The sequence below is a fragment of the Triticum urartu genome, chromosome 5A, assembly GCF_056163025.1.
Source record: "Triticum urartu cultivar PI428250 chromosome 5A, HENAU_Tu73, whole genome shotgun sequence".
Taxonomy (NCBI): Eukaryota; Viridiplantae; Streptophyta; class Magnoliopsida; order Poales; family Poaceae; genus Triticum; species Triticum urartu.
The window spans coordinates 73,022,153-73,046,277 of record NC_141877.1 but is presented as its reverse complement, the minus strand read 5'-3'; positions in this window follow the sequence as shown (position 1 = coordinate 73,046,277).

Genomic DNA, 24,125 nt, shown 5'->3' with positions numbered 1-24,125 from the left:
AAACGTGCAGCGATGACTTTGTCTAATGTTTATCACTTCAGTATGTGCTCGAATAATATTAATTTTCACTCTTTCAATACATGGCTTGCTCTCGGCCTTTGCGCCATTGGCGCAACTGGTCATCTAGTTCCTGTAAAAACAGCAAATGTTTATTGTATAAAAGAAGGATCAAGTAGGTACCACTACAAATCCCAAGTTAATTACTTCCCTCCAGAACATTGACAAATCCTAGAGCAACTTGAACTAAATGAAGAAACATTTTTCTTCCTCTGACGGCCTGCGTGGACCAAACGTGCCGATGATCTTTTTCTTCCTCCGAACTTATGGTCTTTTTGAGTTCTAACTGATGTAGACATTTTCTGTTGAACTATTGCGGACTTTTGGGTAGTAGAAGCACAACCTGACAAGGCAATGTACAAGTTCATGTAAAAAGAACAACCAAGTTAATGTACAGTAACATCATAAGTTCAAAAATAAAAATAAAAAGAGTTCTGTACTGTTTTTGCTATAACAACTAAGTTAATGTATGCCATGGGGCTGGACTAGGACAGCGCTGCTGATCCTGGAGTGGTGGAGACGGAGCTCATCTCACTACCAAATCTATTAGGGTACTAGAAATTCATGGAACATAAGTCAAACCAAACTAATTCATTACAAGCACTCCTATGAACTGAACTTAAATTAGAAATTGAAATGATGAACTTAAACAGTGGAAACTTAGAGTAAACCAATCAGTAATTTTTTTCTTTGTTGTTATTATACTTATTTATTGTTCATCTCCGAACTTTCTCAGATTCAATATATGACCCGCTAGAACCTTTTTATTTTGAAACTCTTTCCCGAACATCTTAGGTTCTTTGAACATACAACACACATTTTTGTTGTCCTTTATATAGACAAAAATGCATATATTTCTAACAGAACCAAGATACTGGCACTTCTAGATGGTTGTAGTTCTAGACTTTTGCACTAACTGGTTTTCAGTTCAATGTACAAAAGTACAACATACTCCTAGCACTGGTGCGCATCGGTCCTAAACAAACGGTTTAAAACCCCTTTCCGCGACGGCATTTGGAACCGTCTCCAAGTGAGTGTGGGCGATAGGGGGGTCGTTCCCACACGACCCAAAAACCGTCGGGGATATGCCTTCCTGGCACACACGTTCGGCAAAATGAGGTCGTGTGCGACCGGCGAGCGCTCAAATACGGAAATACGTACCGTAGAGATAAAAAAATACAATTATACAGCGAAATTGTTTCCAGTCGCAAGTACATCCCACACAGTCAGGCCCCGCTAAACGTTTCCGTTCATATGCACATCCCACACAGTCGCTCCAAGGAAAACGTTTCCGTTTACAGGTACATCACACACAATTTTTCCCGTTAAATCATTTGCGTGTATCACATACGGTCCGTAGAAGAAATTGTGTGGCAAAAGCTGTCCATCACACACAGTTTTTATGTGGTAAACGTTTGCGCAAGGTGGCCTAACACAAACAGTTTTCAAGAGAAAGTCGTGTGTGATTGTTCATTGATCCAACACGGTTTATTCCTAGAAACTGTGTGCGTTGCCTGAGGTCATCGCCCACGGTATTATTTCAACAACCATTCGCAATAGCAAAACCCAATTAGCAGGCTGATTCGCCATTAGCAGGCTAATTATTCGATTATTCATAATACATTTATTAGCAGGCTGACATTTCATATTAAGCACACAATATATTTCATTTCCATATTAAGGAAGCAGAATTTCATAATTGAAATACATCAGAGTACAACATGATATAACTTTAGCACTCAGCTACCCCATTACACAACTGCACCAGCAGCAAGTTCCACATGCAACATGTAGAACCTTTCGAAATTAGCATCATAGACGGTATATAGACAGATGCATCTCATCTGGAAAACTGCTGAAGCGGAAGGCAAATATTGAGCCTTCATTCATGTTGAAGGTATTTGCAACTTTAGGCCAGTGCTTGTGGATGATTGACCGTTCGTCCTTCCTCCTCTTCAGGAACACTTCAATATTGAACCGTGGGTGTTATATGAAAACCTTCCTCGCCTCCTGATCATAGAGGTGGTTTGGGAGGTAATCATCAGTGAACTGCTTTGGAAAGGCCTGAAAACAAGGATGTGCATAAATATCTTCTCTATATTGAAAATGGGGTAAAGGAATAAAAAAAGGCAAGGTATAATACTTAGTACCATCTTGTAGTGAACTGATGTCTTCTTCATTGTGCAGACAAAGATCTTGTTGTTTTTTGTCGCTAATTTCTCTATCCTAACAATCTTTCCGAGTTTCTTGATTTGATTGATATTCATGGACAACTCATTTCCCCATATGCAAAAATGGTCGAACAGTGGGTCAAAACCTCTGACAGCAGAACCTACATGTGCAAGACCAAATTGTTAAAAACCTAAATATTAGAATGGTTCCTGCAATTGCACAATAATGTGCTATTAAACAACGGACCATGCACGTGCTAACCTCGATTGTAAACCTCAATGCTTCCCATTGTTTCCCTGTGACACATATAAGGTAGTTAGTCATCAGGTTAAGGGTTCGCATGCTATCAGTAAAATATGTTGATAAAAGATAAGCACATTGCAGATTCATCAGATTAATTCAAGCCACAAGGAAAACCCATTTACCCAAACCAAGCATGATTAAGAACTAGGAAATATAGCACTTGTATATGTTTCTCATGTATTAAGTGCAGCCAAATTTAATTTATTACTCACATGCACAACAATACAAAATTCTACCCATGACAATTGGACATTGCATTGCAGAATTGAATCAAGCAGTTAACTAAACACCACAACAAATGAACAAAACATTAACAGAGCACCACATTGCACAATATAACATACTCCTAATAGAAGATCAGGCAGTTAACCAAACAGTTAACTACAGCCAATTGTAGCAATTGTATTTGTTTCTCATGTATTTACTACAGCCAAATTTAATTTATTCCTCACATGATATACAATAATAGAATGCATCCACAATTTTGTAAAGATAAATTCGATTTATTTCTCACACGGAAGACAATACAAAATTGTAGCCTGAAGAATTGAACATCACATTTGCAGAAATGAACCAAACGGTTAACTGAAGACGATAACTAATTAACAAAACAGTTAATAAGTGAGCACCACACTGCACGACATATAGAACATATACACTAGAGCAACAGATTGCATGATAAAATTAGATAGCACAATTCACTATAATTTGTGAAGGAAAGGCAGGAGCAGCACACGCAACGGGTAAACCAGGCATGCTTAACCGGCATAGCTAGCAAATGGCAAGGTGCTCCTTCAAGATCTGGGGGTCGGCACAAATGGCAGCCATCGCGACCTCATCCGCGCGTGCGGCCGCGATTTTCTTCTCCACTGCCAAATGCTCCTTGAGGTCCTGGCTATACTGCGTGCACCATGGCTTAGGCTGGCGCTTATTTGGTGGAGGGGTCGGTGATTTGGGTGGAAGGTGTCGCGCTCGCGCCAGCGGTCTGGGCATGTGGGATGTGGAAGGAGGAGGAGGATGGGGGGCGGGTGTGCATTACCTGCCTGGATAGAGGAGGCCGAGCAGCGTGAAGGAGGGTCGCTGACGAGGAGGCAGCGTTGCAAGCAAGGAGTAAAGGTTTCAACTTGGAAAGGAAGGCGGAAAGAGGGGAAATGTGGCTTTTGGTAGGGGGAGGGGGCGGGGAGTTAGATATTTCCACGGAAGCCAAAAATTTGGAATCGCTTCAGCGAAAAAACTGGCGCGCAAAGTGTCATCAGACACGGTCCCTTATTCAGAACTGTGTACGATATGTGGACATCACAAACGATTCAGATAGCTTAACCCGTGTGTGATGAGTTTGAACGTCACAAGTTTTTGGTTTGAATTTCCATGGTTACACTGGTCATCCACGTCATTGCATAATTTGGGTACACAAAGGAGACTACAGTACACCCACACTTCTTAATCGAGCAAGTTCAGCAATTAAACAGAGCTAGCCGACCTAAACATTACTCTAACAAATTAAAGACCGGCGCTCTTAATTAAACAAAACAAAGAGTACTACTACGGCTGGTGCTCGTCGATCTCCGCGGCCTCCTCCATGTCCAGCTCGCGCCCGACGGTCTCCTGGGGAAGTGGCTTCATGGCATCCATCGCACCATACTCGGCAAGCATCTCGCCATCCGCGTCCGCCATCTCTTTGGAAAAGGCCGCCACAATCTGGGCATGGGCGGACGCGATCTGGGCTTGGACGGGCTCCGTCGTCGCAAGGTATGCGGCGGAGGAACGGACGGCTGCTCGAACGCTCTCAGTGATTGCCAGCTCTTCGGCCGTGGGTTGCCGACCGTTGTCGGAGAAGCTTCGTTCGATTTGTGCGGTGACCGCCAGGAGCTGGGCGTGGGCGGCCTCGACATGGTCGTGGGCGACCACCATCAGGGCTAAGGCCGCCGCTGCGGAACAGACAGCTGTTGTGCCGCTCTCGCCAGTTGCTATCCCCGAGGCAGATGTTGCTGCTGCCACCTGAGAAGCAACAGCGGCCGTTTGGGCTGCCTTTGCCGCCCGGTCGTAGATTGCGGCCGCTGATGTCTAATACGCAACCTTCTTCTTGTAGACGTTGTTGGGCCTCCAAGTGTAGAGGTTTGTAGGACGGTAGCAAATTTCCCTCAAGTGGATGACCTAAGGTTTATCAATCAGTGGGAGGCGTAGGATGAAGATGGTCTCTCTCAAGCAACCCTGCAACCAAATAACAAAGAGTCTCTTGTGTCCCCAACACACCCAATACAATGGTAAATTGTATAGGTGCACTAGTTCGGCGAAGAGATGGTGATACAAGTGCAATATGGATGGTAGATATAGGTTTTTGTAATCTGAATTTATAAAAACAACAAGGTAACAAGTAATAAAAGTGAGTGTAAACGGTATTGCAATGCATTGAAACAAGGCCTAGGGTTCATACTTTCACTAGTGCAAGTTCTCTCAACAATAATAACATAATTGAATCATATAACTATCCCTCAACATGCAACAAAGAGTCACTCCAAATTCACTAATAGCGGAGAACAAACGAAGAGATTATGGTAGGGTACGAAACCACCTCAAAGTTATTCTTTCAGATCGATCGATTCAAGAGTCCGTAGTAAAATAACACGAAGTTATTCTTTCCGTTCGATCTATCCTAGAGTTCGTACTAGAATAACACCTTAAGACACAAATCAACCAAAACCCTAATGTCACCTAGCTACTCCAATGTCACCTCAAGTATCCGTGCGTATGATTATACGATATGCATCACATAATCTCAGATTCATCTATTCAACCAACACAAAGTACTTCAAAGAGTGCCCCAAAGTTTCTACCGGAGAGTCAAGAGGAAAACGTGTGCCAACCTCTTTGCATAAGTTCACAATGTTACGGAACCCGCAAGTTGATCACCAAAACATACATCAAGTGGATCACGTGAATATCCCATTGTCACCATAGATAAGCACATGCAAGACATACATCAAGTGTTCTCAAATCCTTAAAGACTCAATCCGATAAGATAACTTCAAAGGGGAAAACTCAATCCATTACAAGAGAGTAGAGGGGGAGAAACATCATAAGATCCAACTATAATAGCAAAGCTCGCGATACATCAAGATCCTACCACCTCAAGAACACGAGAGAGAGAGAGATCAAACACATAGCTACTGGTACATACTCTCAGCCCCGAGGGTGAACTACTCCCTCCTCGTCATGGAGAGCGCTGGGATGATGAAGAGGGCCACCGGTGAGGGACCCCCCCTCCGGCAGGGTGCCGGAACAGGGTCCCGATTGGTTTTTGGTGGCTACAGAGGCTTGCAGCGGCATAACTCCCGATCTATTGTGTTCCTTGATGCTTTTAGGGTATATGGGCATATATAGGCGAAAGAAGTCGGTCAGGGGAGCCACGAGGGGCCCACGAGGGTGGGAGGCGTGCCCAGGGGGGTAGGCGCGCCTCCCTGCCTCGTGGCCACCTTGAAGCTTCCCTGACGTCTACTCCAAGTCTCCTGGATTGCTTCCGTTCCAAAAATAACTCTCCCGAAGGTTTCATTCCGTTTGGACTCCGTTTGATATTCCTTTTCCACGAAACACTGAAATAGGCAAGAAAACAGCAATTTGGGCTGGGCCTCCGGTTAATAGTTAGTCCCAAAAATAATATAAAGTGTTTAGTAAAGCCCATAAACATCCAAAACAGATAATATAATAGCATGAATACTTCATAAATTATAGATACGTTGGAGACGTATCAGCACCCCCAAGCTTAATTCCTGCTCGTCCTCGAGTAGGTAAATGATAAAAGAGATAATTTATGAAGTGTGAATGCTAGCAGGTGCACAAGTTTGAACAATGATAATTTCAATCACCTTTTCTAGCATCATCATATGTCATAACAGTAGCTCATCTCATAAAGCTTCTCATGATCAAGTAACAAGCTATTCACACGTTAAAGTATAGATCATAAACTTTCTTGAAAACTAACAAACCGTGTTATTAGTCATCAAACAATTACAATTCATCTTATTTTTAGGAAGAGTCTATGTCAGAGCTTTGATTCAGCAAACTTCACATACTCAACTATCATTTAGTCTTTCACAATTGCTATTACTCACGCGATATTTATGGGTTCAAAGTTTTAATCAGACACAGAGAAAGATAGGGGCTTATAGATTCACCTCCCAACCTTTTACCTCAAGGGTAATGTCAACAATAATAGTTCATGATGCCTTACATCCAATTGGATATATATATATATATATATATATATATATATATATATATATATATATATCAGGATCTTTCCAACACAAATGTGCTTGCCAAAGGATAAAATGTAAAAAGGGAAGGTTAAGATCACCATGACTCTTGCATAAGGTACAAGACAAGAATAAAATATAGGCCCTTCGTAGAGGGAAGCAGAGGTTGTCATGTGCTTTTATAGTTGGATGCACAAAATCTTAATGTGAAAGAACGTCACTTTATATTGCCACTTGTGATAGGGACCTTTATTATGCAATCCGTCGCTTTTATTGCTTCCACATCACAAGATCGTATAAAGCTTATTTTCTCCACACTAATAGATCATACATATTTAGAGAGCAATTTTTATTGCATGCACCGATGACAACTTACTTGAAGGATCTTACTCAATCCATAGGTAGGTATGGTGGACTCTCATGGCAATACTGGTTTAAGGGATGTTTGGAAGCACAAGTAGTATCTCTACTTGGTGCAAAGAATTTGACTAGCTCAGCATGTTGAATGATCCATGACAATATACTTTATTTCGAATATAAGAAAACATAACCCATTACGTTGCCTTCCTTGTCCAACATCAAACTTTTAGCATGTCATATTTTAATGAGTGCTCACAATTACAAAAGATGTCCAAGATAGTATATTTATATGTGAAATCTCTCTTCCCTCAATATTCTTTCATGAATTGTTCAAGTTACCAATACAATTTTTGCTAACCTTCAATAAATTTACCACCTCTACTTCTTATATGTGAAGTCATTACTCCCATTGGGATAAGCATACGAAGCATATATAATTTCAGATTTATGATATTCAAATAATTCGACTATTTACTCATAGGATATAAGTGAAGCACACGAGTAAATTACAAACTACTCCAAAAAAATATAAGTGAAGATCAATGAGTAGTTAAATAATTATTTAGCTATGTGAAGAATCTCCCATTTAATAATTTTAGATCTTGATACTTTTTTCAATCAGCAAGAAAAACAAAATAAAATGACATCTAAGAATAGCAAACATCTTGTGAAGAAGCAAAAACTTAGGATCAACCGATACTAACCGATAGTCGTCGAAGAAAAAAGGTGGGATGCCAACCGGGGCATCCCCAAGCTTAGACGCTTGAGACTTCTTGAAATATTATCTTGGGATGCCTTAAGCATCCCCAAGCTTGAGCTTTAGTGTCTCCGTAATTCCTCTCATATCACGGTCTTCCTAAATCTCAAAAGCTTCATCCACACAAAACTCAACAAGGACTCGTGAGATAAGTTAGTATAAACCAATGCAAAAACCTTATCATATTATACTGTAGCAAATCATAAATTATTATTCAACATTGCATACTAAATGCCTCTGCATATTTAATAGTCCTATCCTCAAATAGAATCATTAAACAAGCAAACATATGCAAACAATGCAAACATAACAGCAATCTGCCTAAACAGGACAGTCTGTAAAGAATGCAGCAAGATCCATACTTCCCTAGCTCCAAAAATTATGAAAGAAAATTCACACTGTATTAAATTTATCATATCTTATTATGCAAAATGTTTCAACATTTTATCACATTCTGAATTTTCTAGGGAATTTTTGCAATAGCGGTAAACTTTCTGTTTTCAAACAGCAACATGAAGACTTGTAAAATAGGCATAGTAAAGGCTATCAATTCCAATTTTATTGAAATAAAAGATGCAACACATTGTTCTAAATAACAGCAAGCAAATCCTAACAAAATAAATTGACGCTCCAAGCAAAACACATATCATGTGGTGAATAAAAATATAGCTCCAAGTAAAGTTACCGATGAACGAAGACGAAAGAGGGGATGCCTTCCGGGGAATCCCCAAGCTTAGGCTCTTGGTTATATGTAAATATTGCCTTGGGGTGCCTTGGGAATCCCCAAGCTTATGCTCTTGCCACTCCTTATTCCATAGTCCATCGAATCTTTACCCAAAACTTGAAAACTTCACAACAGAAAACTCAACAGAAAACTCGTAAGCTCCGCTAGTATAAGAAAATAAATCCACCACTTAGGTACTGTTGTGAACTCATTCTAAATTCATATTGGTGTAATATATAATGTATTCCAACTTCTCTATGGTTCATACCCTCTGATACTACTCATAGATTCATCAAAATAAGAAAACAACACACTGAAAACAGAATCTGTCAAAAACAGAACAGACTGTAGTAATCTGTATCAAACGTATACTTATGGAACTCCAAAAATTCTGAAATAGATTGGTGGACCTGAGGAATTTGTCTATTAATCATCTTCAAAAAGAATCAACGTAAAATCACTCTCCAGTAAAAAATGGCAGCACATCTCGTGAGCGCTAAAGTTTCTGTTTTTTACAGCATGATCATAAGGACTTCACCCAAGTCTTCCCAAAGGTTCTACTTGGCACAAACACTAATTAAAACATAAAAACACATCTAACCAGAGTCTATATGAATTATTTATTACTAAACAGGAGCAAAAAGCAAGGAACAAAAATAAAATTGGGTTGCCCCCCAACAAGCGCTAACGTTTAATGCCCCTAGCTAGGCATGATGATTTCAATGATGCTCACATAAAAGATAAGAATTGAAACATAAAGAGAGCATCATGAAGAATATGACTAGCACATTTAAGTCTAACCCACTTCCTATGCATAGGGATTTTGTGAACAAACAATTTATGGGAACAATAATCAACTAGCATAGGAAGGCAAAACAAGCATAACTTCAAAACTTTAAGCACATATAGAGGAAACTTGATATTATTGCAATTCCTACAAGTATATATTCCTCCCTCATAATAATTTTCAGTAGAATAATGAATGAATTCAACAATATAACCAGCACCTAAAGCATTCCTTTCATGGTCTACAAGCATAGAAAATTTACTACTCTCCACATAAGCAAAATTCTTCTCATTCGGAATAGTGGGAGTATCATAAGAAACCCGAATACTATAAATTTTTTCCGCACTAAAAGAGTAATGTTAAGAGAAAGGGTACTCATAATCATGACAAGTTTTATAAATATAATCATCACTACTTTTTATAGCATAAGTATCATCACAATAATCATCATAAGTAGCAACTTTGTTCTCATCATAATCAATTGAAACCTCTTCCAAGATAGTGGAATCATTCCTAAATAAAGTCATGACCTCTCCAAATCCACTTTCATAATTGTCACAATAAGATTCAACATCCTCCAAAATAGTGGGACTACTACTTCCTAAAGTTGACACTCTTCCAAACCCACTTTGATCAATATAATCATCATAAGTAGGAGGCATGCTATCATCATAACAAATTTGCTCATCAAAACTTGGGAGGCTAAAAATATCATCTTCATCAAACATAGAATCCCCAAGCTTGGGCCTTTTCATATCATAAGCATAACCACTCTCATCATTAATAGTATGGATAGCACCAATAGTATAGCAATTATCATCATCACAATGAGTAATAGGAGAAACATCATTTGGGAGAGATACCTTTTTACCTTTGTTTCTCCGTCTTTTATTTTTCTTCTTCACATTATGTGTGGGTTCAATCCTCTTTTTGGAGCTCCTTATTAATGAGATTGGTTGAATAGAAGGCTCCTCCTCGTTACCTGATTCATCATAAGAAATAATAGGAGGATATTGGGAAGTCTCTTCCCTTTCGTTAGTATTCTCTTCATCTTCTATTTGTTTTCTTTTCTTTATGTAATTGGCAATATAAGGATTTTCAATGCAATTCACCGCACAATACATAAAAATTTCTTCTAGATCAAAATCAAGAACTTTATCAAGGACAAATTCTGGAATATCCATAGTTATACGTTTCATTTCTTCATAACCCAAAAGCAAACTAAGTTCATTATGATGTGCAAGGGAAATCAAGTCATTACAATTTTTGGACATGATACGATCATGAAACAATTTGCATTGGGTATTGAAATGATCATGTTCATTGCAAAGTTCACAAGGACAGCAAAGAAAGTTTAAATTCTCAGCACAAACATCTAGCCTTTCTTGCAACCATTTAGTTTCCAAATACTTATGCCTCTTGCAAAATCTATCTTCCCTATTTGGTGTGTACTTGCAAACTCTATGCACTCCACAAAAATTGACATGCTTATAAGATATATTCTCATCATGACTAGTGCAATCATCATTAGTACTATGGCTATTCAAAGAGTTCATACTAACAACATTGCAATCATGCTCATCATTCAAAGATTTAGTGCCAAACATTTTATAGACATATTCTTCTAGCACTTGAGCACAATTTTCCTTTCCATCATTCTCACGAAAGATATTAAAAAGATGAAGCGTATGAGGCCAACTCAATTCCATTTTTTTGTAATTTCCTTTTATAAACTAAACTAGTGATAAAACAAGAAATTAAAAGATTCAATTGCAAGATCTAAATATATACCTTCAAGCACTCACCTCCCCGGCAACGGCGCCAGAAACTGCTTGATGTCTACTATGCAACCTTCTTCTTGTAGACGTTGTTGGGCCTCCAAGTGCAGAGGTTTGCAGGACAGTAGAAAATTTCCCTCAAGTGGATGACCTAAGGTTTATCAATCCGTGGGAGGCATAGGATGAAGATGGTCTCTCTCAAGCAACCCTGCAACTAAATAACAAAGAGTCTCTTGTGTCCCCAACACACCCAATACAATGGTAAATTGTATAGGTGCACTAGTTCGGCGAAGAGATGGTGATACAAGTGCAATATGGATGGTAGATATAGGTTTTTGTAATCTGAATTTATAAAAATAGCAAGGTAACAAGTAATAAAAGTGAGCGTAAACGGTATTGCAATGCGTTGAAATAAGGCCTAGGGTTCATACTTTCACTAGTGCAAGTTCTCTCAACAATAATAATATAATTGGATCATATAACTATCCCTCAACACGCAACAAAGAGTCACTCCAAATTCACTAATAGCGGAGAACAAACGAAGAGATTATGGTAGGGTATGAAACCACCTCAAAGTTATTCTTTCGGATCGATCTATTCAAAATTCCATAGTAAAATAACACGAAGTTATTCTTTCCGTTTGATCAATCCTAGAGTTCGTACTAGAATAACACCTTAAGACACAAATCAACCAAAATCCTAATGTCACCTAGACACTCCAATGTCACCTCAAGTATCCGTGGGTATGATTATACGATATGCATCACACAATCTCATATTCATCTATTCAACCAACACAAAGTACTTCAAAGAGTGCCCCAAAGTTTCTACCGGAGAGTCAAGATGAAAACGTGTGCCAACCTCTATGCATAAGTTCACAATGTTACGGAACCCGCAACTTGATCACCAAAACATACATCAAGTGGATCATGTGAATATCCCATTGTCACCACAGATAAGCACATGCAAGACATACATCAAGTGTTCTCAAATCCTTAAAGACTCAATCCGATAAGATAACTTCAAAGGGGAAAACTCAATCCATTATAAGAGAGTAGAGGGGGAGAAACATCATAAGATCCAACTATAATAGCAAAGCTCGCGATACATCAAGATCATACCACCTCAAGAACACGAGAGAGAGAGATCAAACACATAGCTACTGGTACATATCCTCAGCCCCGAGGGTGAACTACTCCCTCCTCATCATAGAGAGCACCGGGATGACGAAGAGGGCCACCGGTGAGGGACCCCCCCTCCGGCAGGGTGCCGGAACAGGGTCCCGATTGGTTTTTGGTGGCTACAGAGGCTTGCGGCGGCGGAACTCCCGGTCTATTATGTTCCTCGATGTTTTTAGGGTATATGGACATATATAGGCGAAAGAAGTCGGTCAGGGGAGCCACGAGGGGCCCACGAGGGTGAGGGCGCGCCCAGGGGGGCAGGCACGCCTCCCTGCCTCGTGGCCACCTTGAAGCTTCCCTGACGTCTACTCCAAGTCTCCTAGATTGCTTCCGTTCCAAAAATAACTCTCGCGAAGGTTTCATTCCGTTTGGACTCCGTTTGATATTCCTTTTCCTTGAAACACTGAAATAGGCAAGAAAACAACATTTTGGGCTGGGCCTCCGGTTAATAGGTTAGTCCCAAAAATAATATAAAAGTGTTTAGTAAAGCCCATAAACATCCAAAACAGATAATATAATAGCATGAATACTTCATAAATTATAGATACGTTGGAGACGTATCAGCCGCGCTCATGCACCTTGTTAGCACGTGCATGGCGGCTGCGGCCGCACTCTCGCCGGAGTGGGCCACCGAAGTTGCCCTCACGACGCGGGTCCACATGCCCATCTTTCATCGGCGATGATTGAACAGTGAAATGATATTTGGGGAGCGAGCTAGTGTGCTTGAGACGGCGGTTGTGGACTATAGCCGACGCACCTTCTCGCGCAAGCCATAGGCGTACTATACACCAACGGTGCTCCAGGATATTTTGTGCTGCATCTCACACGGTTGCTGATAATAAACTGTGTGCGATCTACTTGATTTTTCATCTTGATTTGAATTACATAATGGGGTCACAGCGGCAATGGACAGTGTTTGAATTGCTAGACCTTTTATCTGGACTGAACATGCAACTATATGTGTGTCGTAAAAGAATTGGAATTATTCAGGGTTCGTTTGAACATTTAATACATTAAATTGGATTTCTAGCCATTTCAGGTGAACAATTCAAATTTGAACTACATGCACATGCTCCAGTGCATATAAATTGGTCGAAAAATCAAATCTGTGTCCTTGGGTGCATGCTTAGGTCCCATGCAAGAAATGGGAATGAATTCCAAAAACCAGGGAACGGTTGTTTGCTGGCAAAACATTGAGATGTCTGGTTTTTAAATTCCAGTCAATCAAAAACTCATCTGAAATTCATGAAACTTGCATGCTATCATGGAGTAGCATCAACATGCCGTGGTACAAAATTTGTCCCATTTGGGGCAGGTTTGGGTATATGCTTCTCACAAACCGGAGCTTCTCACAACAAGCATGATGGTTTTTGGTAGGGAACGTCCCACCTTTGGGGACGAAACGATATCCATTGCCTCTTATTGCTTTCAAATTTTTCTCGTGTCAACATAGAACAAGAGGAGTGTTGTGTGATTTTTTGTGATTTTTCGGGGTTCGTTTGGACATTTTTATGCATTAACTGAGTTTTCAATGCATTTATGTGCATAATTCAAATTTGAACTACATGCACATGCTCCAGTGCATATAAATTGGTCGAAAAATAAAATCTGTGTCCTTGGGTGCATGCTTAGGTCCCATGCAAGAAATGGGAATGAATTTCAAACACCAGGGCACCGTTGATTGCCGGCAAAACATTGTGATACGTCTCCGTCGTATCTATAGTTTTTGATTGTTCCATCCCAATATTCTACAACCTTTACATACTTTTGGCAACATTTTATACTATTTTTTGGGACTAACATATTAATCCAGTACCCAGTTCCGGTTCCTCTTTGTTGCATATTTTTTGTTTCGCAGAAAATCCATATCAAACGGAGTCCAAACGGGATAAAAATTGACGGAGATTTCTTTTGGAATATATGTGATTTTTGGGAAGAAGAATCAATGCAATACGATGCCCGAGGGGCCCACGAGGTAGGGGGACGTGCCCCAGGGGGTCAAGCGCGCCCTGGGTCCTCGTGACCACCCCGTAAGGTGGTTGGTGCCCTTCTTTAGCCGCAAGAAAGCTAATATCCGGATAGAGATCGTGTCCAAAATTCAGCCCAATCGGAGTTACGGATCTCCGGGAATTTAAGAAATGGTGGAAGGGTAGAATAGGGAGCGCAGAAACAGGGAGAGACAGATCCAATATCTGAGGGGCTCTCGCCCCTCCCACGCCATGGAGACCATGGACCAGAGTGGAAACCTTTCTCCCATATAGGGAGAAGGTCAAGGAAGAATAAGAAGGAGGGGGGCTCTCTCCCCCTCGCTTCCGGTGGCACCGGAGTGCCGCCGGGGCCATCATCGTCACCGCAATCTACACCAACAACCTCACCGCCGTCATCACCAACTCTTCCCCCCTCTATGTAGCGGTGTAACCCCTCTTTTACCCACTGTAATCTCTACTTAAACATGGTGCTCAATGCTATATATTATTTCCCAATGATGTATGGCTATCCTATGATGTTTGAGTAGATCCATTTTGTCCTATGGGTTAATTGATGATCGTGATTGGTTAGAGTTGCATGTTTTATTATTGGTGTTGTCCTATGGTGCTCTCCGTGTTGCGCAAGAGTGAGGGATCCCCGCTGTAGGGTTTGCAGTATGTTCATGGTTTGCTTATTCTCTGTGTTGCGTGAGTGACTGAAACACAAACACGGATAAGTGGGTCATGGTGTATGGGAATAAAGAGGACTTGATACTTTAATGCTATGGTTGGGTTTTACCTTAATGATCTTTAGTAGTTGCGCATGCTTGCTAGAGTTCCAATCATAAGTGCATACGATCCAAGAAGAGAAAGTATGTTAGCTTATGCCTCTCCCTCAAATAAAATTGCAATAATGATTACCGGTCTAGTTATCGATTGCCTAGGGACATATAACTTTCTCGTGACAAAAAGCTCTTTACATATACTAACTTTATTGCTTCTTTATCTAAACAGCCCCTAATTTTTATTTATGCGCTCTTTATTATCTTGCAAACCTATCCAAAAACACCTACAAAGTACTTCTAGTTTCATACTTGTTCTAGGTAAAGCGAACGTTAAGCTAGCGTAGAGTTGTATCGGTGGTCGATAGAACTTGAGAAAATATTTGTTCTACCTTTAGCTCCTCGTTGGGTTCGACACTCTTACTTATCGAAAGAGTCTACAATTGATCCCCTATACTTGTGGGTTATCACATTGCGATGCCTGGTTTTTAAAATCTAGTAAATCAAAAACTCGTCTGAAATTCATGAAACTTGGCATGCTATCATGGAGCGGCATCAACATGCCGTGGTACAAATTTTGTCCCATTTGGGGCAGGTTTGGGTATAAGCTTCTCACAAACCGGAGCTTCTCACAACAAGCATGATGGTTTTCGGTAGGGAACGTCCCACCTTTGGGGACAAAACGATATCCATTGCCTCTTATTGCTTTCAATTTTTTTCTCGTGCCAACATAAAACAACAGGAGTGTTGTGTGAATTTTTGTGATTTTTTGGGGTTCGTTTGGACATTTTTATGCATTAACTGAGTTTCAATGCATTTATGTGCGTAATTCAATTTTGAACTACATGCACAAGCTCCATTGCATATAAATTGGTCGAAAAATCAAATATGTGTCCTTGGGTGCATGCTTAGGTCCCATGCAAGAAATGAGAATGGATTTCAAACACCAGGGCACCGTTGATTGCCGGCAAAACATTGAGATGACTGGTTTTTAAATTCTAGTAAATCAAAAACTCGTCTGAAATTCATGAAACTTTGCATGCTATTATGGAGCGGCATCAACATGCCGTGATACAAATTTTGTCCCATTTGGGGCAGGTTTGGGTATATGCTTCTCACAAATCGGAGCTTCTCACAACAAGCATGATGGTTTACGGGAGGGAACGTCCCACCTTTGGGGACGAAACGATATCCATTGCATCTTATTGCTTTCAAATTTTTTTCTCGTGTCAACTTAGAACAACAGGAGTGTTGTGTGAATTTTTGTGATTTTTCGGGGTTCGTTTGGACATTTTTATGCATTAACTGAGTTTTCAATGCATTTATGTGCATAATTCAATTTTGGACTACATGCACATGCTCCAGTGCATATAAATTGGTCGAAAAATCAAATATGTGCCCTTGGGTGCATGCTTAGGTCCCATGCAAGAAATAGGAATGAATTTCAAACACCAGGGCACCGTTGATTGCCGGCAAAACATTGAGATGCCTGGTTTTTAAATTCTAGTAAATCCAAAACTCGTCTGAAATTCATGAAACTTGGCATGCTATCATGGAGCGGCATCTACATGCCTTGGTACAAATTTTGTCCCATTTGGGGCAGGTTTGGGTATATGCTTCTCACAAACTGGAGCTTCTCACAACAAGCACGATGGTTTTCGGTAGGGAACGTCCCACCTTTGGGGACGAAACGATATCCATTGCCTCTTATTGCTTTCAATTTTTTTCTCGTGTTAACATAGAACAACAGAAGTGTTGTGTGAATTTTTGTGATTTTTCAGGGTTCGTTTGGACATTTTTATGCATTAACTGAGTTTTCAATGCATTTATGTGCATAATTCAATTTTGAACTACATGCACATGCTCCATTGCATATAAATTGGTCGAAAAATCAAATCTGTGTCCTTGGGTGTATGCTTAGGTCCCATGCAAGAAATGGGAATGAATTTCAAACACCAGGGCATCGTTGATTGCCGGCAAAACATTGAGATGCCTGGTTTTTAAATTCTAGTAAATCCAAAACTTGTCTGAAATTCATGAAACTTGGCATGCTATAATGGTGCGGCTTCAACATGCCGTGGTACAAATTTTGTCCCATTTGGGCAGGTTTGAGTATATGCTTCTCACAAACCGGAGCTTCTCACAACAAGCATGATGGTTTTCGGTAGGGAACGTCCCACCTTTGGGGACGAAACTATATCCATTGCTTGTTATCGCTTTCAATTTTTTTCTCGTGTCAACATAGAACAACAGGAGTGTTGTGTGAATTTTTGTGAATTTTCAGGGTTCGTTTGGACATTTTTATGCATCAACTGAGTTTTAAATGCATTTATGTGCATAATTCAATTTTGAACTACATGCACATGCTACATTGCATATAAATTGGTCGAAAAATCAAATCTGTGTCCTTGGGTGCATGGTTAGGTCCCATGCAAGAAATGGGAATGAATTTCAAACACCAGGGCATCGTTGATTGCCGGCAAAACATTGAGATGCCTGGTTTTTAAATTCTAGTAAATCCAAAACTTGTCTGAAATCATGAAACTTGGCATGCTATAATGGAGCGGCATCAACATGCCGTGGTACAAATTTTGTCCCATTTGGGCAGGTTTGAGTATATGCTTCTCACAAACCGGAGCTTCTCACAACAAGCATGATGGTTTTCAGTAGGGAACGTCCCACCTTTGGGGACGAAACGATATCCATTGCTTGTTATCGCTTTCAATTTTTTTCTCGGGTCAACATAGAACAACAGGAGTGTTGTGTGAATTTTTGTGATTTTTTGGGGTTCGTTTGGTCATTTTTATGCATTAACTGAGTTTTCAATGCATTTATGTGCACAATTCAAATTTGAACTACATGCACATGCTCTAGTGCATATAAATTGGTTGAAAAATCAAACCTATGTCGTTGGGTGCATGCTTAGGTCCCATGCAAGAAATGGGAATGAATTTCAAATACCAAGGCACCGTTGATTGCCGGCAAAACATTGAGATGCCTGGTTTTTAAATTCTAGTAATCCAAAATTATGTTAACCATTCACGTGATGCCACGTGTCTTGGTTTTAATGGCTGTAGAAGGTGCCGTGCGGACAGCTGCTTGACCTTGACTGAACGGGAGGCGTGCGAGCGTCGTCCGGTGCGCAGGCTGACCGAGAGGCGTGCAAGCTGTCCTCGAGTGCGCAGGGTCACCGGGAAGCGTGCGAGTTGTACGCCGCACAGGCTCACTGGGAAGTGAGCCCTTTGACTTCCATGGTCGCCCGTCTTGCTCGCATCCTCTCCATTAATGGCGCCCAAGCCGCAGTTTAATTCGCTTTTTAAATATAAAACACTCATCACAAACGTTTTAGTTAGAACAACCGTATGCAAACCGACAGCTTCCCCAGGAAGCCAAGAGAAAATGTGCCGAGCAGGATTTCTACCGCTCTTGATCGCAAACATTTTAGATAGAACATCCGTATGCAAAGTGAGAGCAGCGCAGGATTTGTGCATCCCTTCAACGCAAACGGTTGTTTTGGATGACCCGTCTGCAACCACGTACAAACAATTTGGTAAGATTTGTCAATCCTTGTGACACTCGATTTGTCAAAATATGAAGCTAAAAATCACTAGCAGTATCTAATTTTTGCAACTAAAATTCAGTAATTAAGCATAGATTTCATTCATAGATTAATGCACCGCGTGAAGAACTTGAACTTCTCGGCATGTCTACTTGAACTTCACTCTATTTTTTCACATGCATTTTTTGCTCGTAGCTCTCCATCCACTCACCAAATGAGCAAGAGATATATCGATGGAAAGCTGCTGTAAACACGCAACTTTCTCGTGTTGATCATTTTTTCATGCTCTCGACGATTTTAAAAGTTTTTCATTTGAAATTCATTCAGTGTAGTAGTTGAACTTCCTTCTGTTTTCACGTTGAACTTCTGTGACATATTTTCATTTGTAATATTCTCATCCATTCGTCAGTGTTACACAAATGATATTCCTGCCATTTTGAAGTAAATTAGAAAATGACGAGATCATGATTTCTGCCTTCATCGCGAATGGAAACGCACTACGTGAAGTAGTTGAACTTCTCGGGCATGTTTGTTTGAACTTCACTCTGTTTTTGACGTGCTATTTTTTGCCCGTAACTCCCAAACCACTTACCGGAATTGGGAAAATGATATACCGATGAAAAGCTGTTGAAAACACGCAACTTTTTTGTGTTGATCAGTTTCTTATACTCGCGACGGTTTCAAATATTTTTTTTGAATGCGTAAAAATGTGTTTTAACGATATACATAAAAAAATTTAAACCATTCATCGGAATATATCATACAATATACCGTTGGAAAGCTTATGAATAGGAGCATCTTTTTCATGTAGATAGACATTACAAATTTTTGTCGTTTGAGAGCAGTTTATAAAATGGCGAAATAACGTTGGTTTTTGCCTTTTTTTTAACATGTAAATGAACGACGGACGTGTCGCACATGAATTTTGAACTATGCTAGGAGGAGCACATGAACTTCTTGCAACAAACCTTTTAAGCTTATGTTTTCTATTCTTATATTCTTATCTGAAACACATTTCGTGTAGTAGTTGAACTTCCCGCTGTATTCACCTTGAACTTCTGTCACGTATTTTTGGTCAACCTCTCCCACAAGAATTTTTAAACTTTCTTGGGCCAAGCACTTGAACTTCTAGCAACAAAACTTTTAGCCTTTGCTTTTTCATTCTATATTTAATACAAAATTCACACCGTGTAGTACGTGAACTTCTGGCAGTTATCAATCTGAACTTCTAAGATCATGCATTTTGTCTTCATCGTGAAAATAGAGTTCCCGAAAATGCACTGCGTGAAGAGGTTGAACTTCTGGAGCAGTTTTGTTTGAAATTCACTCTGTTTTTCACGTGCTATTTTTTGCCTGTAACTCTCCAACCACTTACCAGAATTGAGCAAATGATATAAGGATGGAAAGCTGTTGAAAACACGCAACTTTCCCGTGTTGATCATTTGTTCATACTCGTGACGGTTCAAAAGAATTTTTTCAATACATAAAAAACGTGTTTTAATTGGTATACATGAAACTTTTAAACCATACATCAAAATGTAGCATATAATATATCATTCAAAAAGCTTATGAACAGGAGCAACTTTTTCATGTAGACACGTGTTACAAACTCGTTGCCGTTTGAGAGTAGTTTTAAAAATGGCAAAAGCGATGTTGTTTTTGCCTCTCTTTCTTAACATGTAATCGAAGGTCGGAGTCTCGTAATATCATTTTTGAACCATGCGGGGTGGAGCACGTGAAATTCTTGCAACAAACCTTTTAGGCTTTTAGTTTTCTATTCTTTTATTATCATCTGAAACACATTCTGTATAGTAGTTGAACTGCTCGCTATTTTCATACTGAACTTCGGCCACGTATTTTTTCTTTGTAATTCCTCACCCCGTTCCTCGGACTTCCACAAATGATAAATCATTAGAAACTTTTTGAAAAGACATAACTTTTTTAATATGGCTAAACTTTTCTGTTCGAACAACATACACCAATTTATTTTAACCATTTATTTTTCCAATAGAGCATACAATATACCCCATGGAAAGTTGTTGAATAGAAAATAACTTTTTTCGTGTAGAGTATTTTTGTTTAAAATTTGTAATGGATTGAGAGAATTATTTTAAAACGTGGGGCACACAACATCTTTTTGTGTATTTTTTGAACATGTAAACACACACTGAACCTCTCTAACAAGAATTTTTTAACTTCCGAGGCAAAAACACTTGAACTTCTAGCAACAAAAAATTTAGACTTCGCCTTTTTTACTCTTCTTTTATCGTATGAAACACACACCATGTAGTACGTGAACTTCTGGTTGTTATCACTTTGAACTTCTCTCGGTTTCACTTTAGTAAGGAAAAAATCTCAGTTTTTATAGACATCGAACCGCTCTAACTTTTTTTATTTGAACTTCTTTGTGTGTGTTTTTAGAAATGTGAAAATTGGAGCTTTGTTAGAAACATCAAACTTCTACGTTATTTCGAATAGTTCTTATTGGTCTTATTCTTTAGTAACCGGAAAAAACTGAGCTTTCGAATATATATCAAACTGCTCTGCTTTTTAAAATTGAACTTCTTGGCTTTATTCTTCAGTAACGAGAAAAAACTAAGTTTTTAATATGCATTGAACTACTCCGCTTTTTAAAATTGAACTTCTTGGTTTTAATCTTTAGTATCGGGAAAAATATAAGATTTTTATAAACATCAAAAGGCTTCATTTTTAATTTGGACTTTTTGGTATTATTCATTACTAAATGGAAAAGTCCTAGTTATGTACTCCCTCCGTCCCAAAATAAGTGTCTCAACTTTGTACTAGCTCTAGTACAAATTTGTACTAAGCTCAAGACATTTATTTTGGGACCGAGGGAGTAATAAACATCGAACACTCACTTCTTTAAATTTGAACTTCAAGGTCTTAAAAAAATAGGGGCAAATCCACATTTAAAAACTTTTTAAACTACTTGGTTTTTTTATTTGACCTTCCTGGTTTTGCAATAAACATTTCGAACGTCTATGTTATTTAAATTTGAACTTCTCCATTTTTTAGTAAAATGTAGAAACATCACTTTTGATAAACTTTTCAAACTACTCCATTTTTTATTTTTGTACTTCTTAGTTCATTCTATAGTAATGGGAAAATCACAGGTTTGTAATAAACATTGAACCGCCCTATTATTTAAATTTGAACTTCAAGGTAATAAATATTGAAACGGGTTGTTATTGAAATTTGAATTTCTAGAGTTTTTTATTTAGAAACGGTGAAAATATACACTCCAAAGTGCTCTGTTATTTTTATATTTCCGTGTTATTTTTGTTTGAACTTCTTATGATCTCCCCGTCAGCAAATTTGGATTTTCCAATTTTTATACATCGAACTACTGCATTATTTTATTTTGAACTTCTTGTTTCCATTCTTTAATAACAAGTAAAATATGAGTTTTCTATAATCATCGGACTGGACTACTCCATCTTTTCAATTTGGACTTCTTAGTTTTATTTCTTAGTAACAGGAAAAAATCCTAGTTTTGCAGTAAACATCGAACAAATCCTGTATTTTAATTTGAACTTCTAGTTTTTTAGTAAGTTGGAAAAATCCATGGGAATTGTTTGAACTTTTTTGGTTTCTCATTTTCTTTGACCTTTCCATTTTATTATTTTGAGCTTCTAGAGTTGAAGATTTTTCTGGATAAGGACTCCCCAAGGTTTCGTCCTTGAACTTCTCGGTTCTCGTCTTGTTAACCAATTTTTTTTGCAATCCTCATGGGTTAGTTTGTTGAATATTTTTTGTTCTTTTGGACTTACATATATCGCTCAATTGAAATGTTTGAGAAAATTAGTACTTTTTCTGCACACGCATGAAACTATTCTTTTTTATTTGGGAAGGTGTGTAACACATAGCACGGGTAGAGGCAATTGTTCTTATTATTTTAATTTATTCGAGAAATAAACACAAATAGATTCAACATATTACTTTATTGCTATTTTTTGGAAAAGAGAAACAAAAACTGGATTGTACAGTGAGAAATTCGATTTTTTTAATTGTGAAAAGTTGCATTTTTCAGAGTGAACTTTTCTTTTGTATTATATTTTCTATCTATTTTTACAAAATGAACTGTGCACGTTTTGCAGCGTGAACTTTTGTCTTGTTAATAAAAATACAAACAAATTGCTAGTAGAAACTGCAACCAACACTTGCTCAAAGTCAGTTTTTTCGGCTTAGGCATCAACTCACACACGGCACACTCACACTGCAGAAACTTAACTGCTCCTACGCGCCGCGAGATTCTGTCAGTGCCATCGTCGTCGGTGCTCTTAGTTCTACTGGACGGAGGAGGGAGATCGATAGACGAAGGAAGCCCGCACGGGGACCTCAGCCGACGGGATTGTGGGAGGCCCGTGCACGAGGGCGTTAGACCGAGAAGAAACAGAGAAATTACACGAGCAACAGTGAGATGAAGGGGCAGGCGTCGTTGGGGCCAGTGGAGAAAGGAGCGGGGGCGAGGGGGGCACGCATCGACGGAGCAGTGTGCGGTGGCTCTCCTTGCTGGGGCAGCAGGATCCGGGAGTAGGTCACCGGAGAGGTGGGCAGGAGCGAGAAGATAGGGTGGACGGCGGCGCGCATTGATGAACATAGAGAAGGAAGAATTGTGATGCCGGGGAAGGTCTGACTTGGTCATCGCTGCAGTCCAAATGCGGCAGCGAGTGCACCGGTGGTCGTTGTTGGTGTCCATTGATATCACCCGTCTTCGGTCACTAGAGACCCACGGGCTGCAGGGACGGCCAGATCCGGAGGCCAAAATCCTGGCAGAGCCCATCCGGCGGGTGAGGAATGAAGAAGGGAGGAGGGAGACGGCAGCAGGGGAGGGTTGCCGGTGAGAGAGAACGACAGCAGGTGAGGGTCGCCGGTGAGAGAGAACGACAACAGTGGAGGGTCACCGTGGCGAATCTTGCGGGTTGGTGATGGAAGCATGGGTGCCTGAGGAGGAGCTGCCGTTGAGGCAGACGAAGACTGCGACGGCGATTGGAGGAGGTAGGCGGCTCCGACGGCGGTTGGGGAAGGAGGCGGCCCCGGAGGAGGATGGGGAAGGAGGCGCCAGAGCGACAGTTGGGGGTGGAGGCCACCGCTGCGGCGGTTGGGGGACAAGGCAGCCGCGGTGGCTGTTGCGGGAGGAGGCGGCCGGAAGGCGCGCTGGGCCGGGGCGGCGGTTCACCGGCGATCCGGGGGTGGGGTCATGCGGGATGGTTCTGCGGCCGTGGGAGATGTGGGGATCGGGAGGTGGAAGACGGCCGGGTGGGCTGGTTCTTGTTTCTTTTTGTTTTGACGGGGGTTTGGTTTGGTTCTTGTTTGTTTTTTCACGAGTTCCGAAACACCCCGTCGGGCCTATATAAGGCTGTTGTGATTAGAATAACTATTCTGATCCTAGGATCAACTTATGAACTATTATTAGTTCGCCAT